This window comes from Pinus tabuliformis, chromosome J (assembly GCF_031772625.1).
Source record: "Pinus tabuliformis cultivar Carrire ecotype Pingquan chromosome J, CPIR1, whole genome shotgun sequence".
NCBI lineage: Eukaryota > Viridiplantae > Streptophyta > Pinopsida > Pinales > Pinaceae > Pinus > Pinus tabuliformis.
In genome coordinates, this window is record NC_142295.1 from 593,600,509 (window position 1) to 593,607,365 (window position 6,857).

The 6,857-nt window shown below is 34.5% G+C and overlaps 1 pseudogene; it reads left to right on the forward strand.

The window, feature by feature from the left end:
- The first annotated feature begins 2,790 nt into the window (after positions 1-2,790).
- On the forward strand, positions 2,791-3,535 carry LOC149228383 (hydroxyacylglutathione hydrolase cytoplasmic-like; annotated as a pseudogene).
- Positions 3,536-6,857: the final 3,322 nt, after the last annotated feature.

Below are 6,857 nucleotides of genomic sequence, written 5' to 3' on the forward strand. Positions count from 1 at the left end.
TGACATGATGACCCTCAATTCAATTCTAAATATTCCAAGAAAATGGCAATCCATCATGAGGTTCTCAGCATGAAAATAGATGTGAAAGCACAAATTCATGAATCTTTGTTAACCTTCCAAATACACTATCAAAATTTGTTAGTCTAGGTAACTGGGGTAGTAGGTGACACAATATTCGACTCATCATTGACTAAGAATGATATAGGATTGTTAGTGCATGCTACAAGGCACATATAATGGATACCATTATATATATATATAATTTGCCACAAGGTTTCATAACCACAATACATATAGTGCCTTCCATTGTATTATTACATCTTGCCTAGTAAGGGAACAAGGCTGCACATTTTAGGTCATATTGCATCATGCCTTGTATTGAGATATTGGCAATGCACACCTTCAAGCAAGGTTAATGACATCACTTTTATAACCCTTTCATGACACTCTACTCCACCATGGTAAACTCTTGTCCTACCTAGGGTAAGACACATTGGTACTAAGGAATTTATAACATTGAAATTTGTAATTACAAAAGTTGCACATAATATTTAGTAGTTATTCCCATAATTCATAATAGCATTTACACAATAATTCATGGCAATTACTGTTATAGCAAGACATTATAGAAAAAGGTTGGATAGGGTTGCACGTACATCCTTATTTCTATTATCTAATGGCTACAGAGACTGGCTCCTAATGCCTAGAACTTAAATGATAGGTTAATTTAATAATAGTCATGCATCTTTACTTTTATCACAAGAGTAGACCTATTATATGGATTCATCACATAACTTCAAATGCTCTTCCCCTACAAACTGAACCTGGTTGAACCTACTTCCTAGTGTGGCTAATAATGACAAGTTGTTATGTTATGAAACTTGATATCATATATTGTGTTGCGGTTCTAAGAAACTTCAAGTGTAAAGAAAAAACCTACACAATATATTCTACGATAAAGTTGTTTGGGATACCTGAAATAATATATATATATCATTGATGACTTTTAAAGAATCGCAAGATGTAGAAGGTAAGGAATTAAATGAAAGGGTGAGCCACCAACAGGATCCTAGATTTTAGTATTCAACTGAGTTTGAAAACACTAGCATTTTAATCAGTGAAGAAAAGCATCACTTAAATCATTACCTTTTCATGTAGAATCATTTATTAATTCAATTTTCAAATACATACTTTGAGAAGCATACCATAAGTTTTCCATTAATTCCAAACATCCTATAAGGACTAGTTTCATTTGTTCACATAAATCATCAAGCCTTCCAAAGTTAAAAATTATGGGCAAAACCATAAGCAGTCCAATGAACATGAGAATAACATATATGTGCACATGTTAGATATTGAAGAACTTGAAGAACTAAAACATATTAGATGCATTCATTACTCAAAAATTTAAATACAACTAATACATATAAATTTTGGCCACAATCTCCCACAAATGCATAGCGTAATAAATCATGGAAGCACACAATTACTTGGCATTTAATAGCAAAAAGATGTACAATAAAAATAACATGGGTAGAACTTGGTAATGCATACAACTAAAAAATCATTTCTCTTCTTCTTGGGTTTAACCTTTACACACCAGTAATACTGCTCAATCTTGGTCTCTAAACTAGAACACAATCCAAGAATAAATGTTACAGTTGTATGCATACGCACAAGAAATAATATGCATTCTTAGTGACCCTTCCAACACTTGTGATCAATACAGGAGAAATTAATCAGTCCCTTTGTGAGATTACCTAAGCAGATTTAGCTTAGAACTCGATCCCCTCTCGTTCTACAAAAGATTAAGCCTTCCTCAACAATGTTTTGAGCTAGTGGTATTGGGTACAAACTCGGCTCTCTTTCAGCAGAAATACGACCAATGGTATGCAACTTTATTTATGCAGGACTTGGTTCCTGGGATTCTATTTTAGTGGCATAGTGAGCCCTCAACCTTTCTTGGAACTTTAGATTACAACCACCATCTTGAGGGGGATTTAATGGATGCTTGTTGTAGTTAAACACATAGAATTTTGCACTAACTATTTTCATGGCAATAATGAAAGGATTTTGTGGCATGTATTGGGTTATATTGAACTCCCCATAGTGATTGATTTGTTGTATTACTTGTAACTGCAAAAAAGAACATTCACTGAGTAACCTGACCTAAATGATAGAAATGGCATATTTATAATGATTTAATTATGAAGTTTCAATAACATTGAACTGAACAAAATAGTTTCAACACAGACTATGAAAAATATCCATCCCAAACATATAACAAATCCCAAATGTGTGGACAACATTAAAGAATGTGTTAAAATAACAATGTTGAAAACCAAAAAATTAAGTTAATTTTTTTCCTTTCCAATAACGCAAAGAAAAGTAATCACATTGTACAACAACCAACATTGTTCATCGTAAGTGTGTGGTGAATTCTTATAGTCACAAGAAAATGGAAAATTCATATATTTTCTTGCAAATATACATTGAAATAGTAATCAGACAACATAGTCATAGATGCAACATAAAGTGGGTCATAAAGTTGTTTATTCACATACTCAGTACCATGGACATTGTAACATTTACAAATGAACATGTTGGTGAAATTCATATACATTGTCGTGTTACTAAAACAATTGGTTACTCAAAATCATTAGAAAAAAGGTTCTACTCTCCATAAAGATGATAAGGTCCTTCATGGATGAGAGAAAAATACAATTCCTCACATGTTCTTCAAAGCATTCCCAACTTGGTTACAACTGGAAGATGCCCAACTTCTCAAGCATGGAGGAGTTGTGTTCAAAGGTATCCCAATGCAAAGAGACAAAACCCCAAGACATGACAAATTCCAATCAAATTATTTTAAGAGGCTTTAGATATTTTTAGCCATAGTCTATTCAATACAAGCTAGGAAAAACAAAACGAATGTAAGGTGATTGGTGTTAGTAATGTTGGCATTGATGTCAAAGGTGTTGATCTTGTGGAACCCTAGAACATTTTCCAGGTGGAAGAGGTACAAGGGATAAACATTAAATTTGTTCTTACTACTCATCATAACTAGGATCACGCAGGGGGAATGAAGAACTTAAGAAACTAATCCTATGTATTGAAGTTTATTGTGGAGCAAAAGATCATGTCAAAGGTTGTATTGTTGTGTTAGAGCATTGTAATGAATTATCGTTGGGTAGGACAATGAACATCAAGGCCTTGCACACACCATGTTCATTTTTGGTTGTGGAATTTTTTTTCTTAAGGCTTAGTAGAGGCAAAATATTGGCCTCCTTGCCCAAGTCAACTCAGGTTTTCTGTGGGCACGGGTATACAATGAATAACCTTTGATATACAATAACTATTGAAACAAAAAACTGAAAGGATCAAGAAAAAACTTAACTAGGCTAAGTAAAAACAAAAGGAGAACAAGCCCATAGTGCCATCAACCATTCAAAAACAAATATTTCTTACTCTACTTATCCATAGCCAAGCCTCAGGGAGATTTCCTAGTTCAACATTAATAAGTTGTGGGGCCTAATATGTAACAATCTTTTGGGTACATCTAAAATTTCTTAAAGTTACTACAGACTTTAGTGTCTCTTGATCCTATCATAGTTTCCAAGGAACATTCCTCTCAGTAAATAAAAAATAATATTTCTTCCTTTCTAGCCAATGTTGTTAATTTTAGTTAACAATGGTATGTTTTATGCTTATCAAAATTACTTCAATGTTCCATTATAAGCCCAATTACAATTCCATTTAGTTTCCAATAGAAATCACATATCATTAATTCACATTAATAGTAATGGAATATAGAACAATAAACAATAAATGCAGAAGACAAGCCAAGACAAGAGAACACAGATGTTTAGGCTAATGCCAGGGAAAAACCCACAAGGGGAAAACCCAACATATCTTCTTCTTCTTAATAGATATCAAATGTTCAGAAAGAGAGATAATCCAATATTGTACAATGATAATGAAGTCAAAGTCAAGTCTTTGATTGTCAAGTTGTCCTCCAAAATCCAAACAACAATGTTCACGGGAGTTGGTCATTAGAAATGTAATCAAATTACAACACTCTAAAAGTATCCCTTCAGCTGAGAAGTCATGGGTGAGGATTATTTGTTGTGCCAAAGTCAATTAAGACTTGAATCGAGCACCAACCACCTAATTATGATAAATTTCGGGACCAATAAAAATATCGAATTTATATTTACCTCGTGGAAAATATTTTAGGCTGTGTCACTATCATTTCTTGGTTAGATAATAAATAAAGGGTGCTTCACAGTCCTCACCAAGGTTCAAATCCCCCCGGGACACATTTTGCTTCTTTAGGACCATATTTCCTATGGAAGTGGTTTGTCTAATTACATTTGTAATAACTTAGCTTCATTTAAGTAAATAGTAAATGGAGACAATCGAGAACAAAATTGATTATCCCTTACAGTTGTGCAATAATTAATGAGGTGCATGCATCAACATATCTTATGCAAGGAAGAATACTAGGAAAAGAGGTACAATATGCCCAAAATCAATATATCATATGACATGAGCTAGGTTTGTTGCATAAAACAAGTAATGGAAATCAAATGTGCTATCAAAACACTAGATATTATTCCTATGAACATTCCATTCATTTCATCATGGTTAGCACTTAATGCAACAAGGGAAAATTCCACCATGATACAAGCGGGAAGTAATAAAACCAAGAGTCATGTGGATGCCATGCAAGTTCTATACATGAGGTCTTTAAAATACCAGATCATTATTGTAATACCTGGTGGCCCATCTTTAAGGAAACCTGAGACCTTCACTCTTCAAAGTAGAATATGATGTAATTTCAACTACAGATCTTGCATCATATCAATGTCTCCTAAGAGTAATATTGTCTAGGAGGTTTGTATGTTGTTTGACCGTGACATGTATGGCTATCCATCTTGTGAAAGTATATTTAGCCTATGAATTAACAAACATTTCCTAAATACACAACATTTTATTTTTCAAGTCACACACATGACTACAGATTTATAACCATTAGTCCACCTCATTCTACCATGCAAATTAGAAATTACACACAACACTGCAATCTTGTAACCATGCATAGAAAGGTGCATTGTGAGTGGTTTAGACATATTTGGGCATCACAATTAATAAGGAACTCAACATTGTGTGATTTAGAATTGGCATTGGGACATGGTCAATAATTCTCCTCCCACCCATTGACAGACTACCAACGATGTTCATTCAGGAATAATTAGTATGTTTTGTGTAATAAGAATGGGTTTTATGGCCTTTGCGATGGATAGGGAAGGAAAACAAGATCCTTAATCCTTAAAAAAAAATCACTAGTTCAATGGATGTGAATAATTCCTCAAACAAACACACATATCATATCTAAGATATATCTAGCCTTCAAGTGCATTATGGGTGCTATTTGAAGGTTTTGTGTGCCATAGTTGGATCCTCAGGCCTCTAAGTTTAGCCTCATTATAATTAGGAGGATTTTTGCACCAAGTATGGATCTTGGGGCCTTAACCATGTTCAAGAAATGACCATAAGGTGCTTGGATCATATTTGAATCTTCCCATGATCAATCTTCTTGAACAAGTATTTGAGTTTCCACACAAAACATATCTAGGGGATATTTGGCCTTTATGGGTGATCTCTGTCAACATTGGTATGGTTTGCATGATAAGAATGGGTCTTGCAAAATGAACTATCTCAAGGGGAGGATAAAATAGGGCCTTAGGCCCTGTTGTCGCCTTCTAACGAGAAAGTTCCAGTTGTACAAAGAGGGAAAAAGAACAAAGATGTTTGGAGCTAGCCTCCAAGCCATATGTTATCCATGATAACTCCTAGAAATAATTTTTAGTTTGATTAATCATTTGCATCTATTTGCTACTTTTCTAAAAGAGGTTGTTGTGATTTGAAAATTAGAGATTAAAGGAGGAAGAACAGGTCCAGTTTAAATTGTTTTGGAGAAATTTCGATATTCTCTTAAAACCATTTCTTTCACAAACCCCATTTTTTCCTTTGTTTTTTAAACTCTAGCTGTAGTGACCCATTTTTTACTCTAGCCGAAATCCCTTTGTATATCCAACTCTATCTATGTTTCCCATTCCCCTTTGAAATGTTTTAAACATTCAAAAATCATGTTGAAACCATTTTTAAGTGTCGGGACCCACAAACCATAATCGCTATCAACCCCTTCCCTTTTGTGATACATATCTGCCTGCCTCCCTTTTTTAACTTTTGCAATTGCGATATCACATATCGCAAAGTTCCCTGTCGATTTCCATATCCAAGTCACGTCACCATTCCTCTCCAATTGCAATAAAGTCTTTTTTGCCGATTGTGATAATTCCTTCCCCCGCCGATTGTGATATTGCAATTGGGGATCGCACAAGTCAAAGTTCCTCCTCTGCCAAAGTCCCTTCCAAATTATGATTGTGTTGTGCGAGAACCCTCCCATATGCGATATTTTATGTGATACATTTTATAAACCATCACGTATGGAACATCAGAAATCACCATAAATCAATGTTAAAGTCCCTTTCCCTTTTCAATGGTGATATGTGAGTCCTAGTTCTAGATGTGATATTTTATGTATCATGCTTTATTGAAGTTTCACGTCCAGACAATTGGCAAGTGCTATGAAATATGGTAAAATGGCCCTCTCCTATATTGTGATTGTGATACCAGCAGGCCTGGATCAATGGCCCAGATTGAATCGGCTTGGATCAATGACCCAGATTGAATCTGCCTGGATCAATGACCCAGATCAACGAACATTAAAACATCTATTTCTCTTTCGCTCAGTAGGATGATGAGGTTATTTTTCGGCGTATATCCAACAA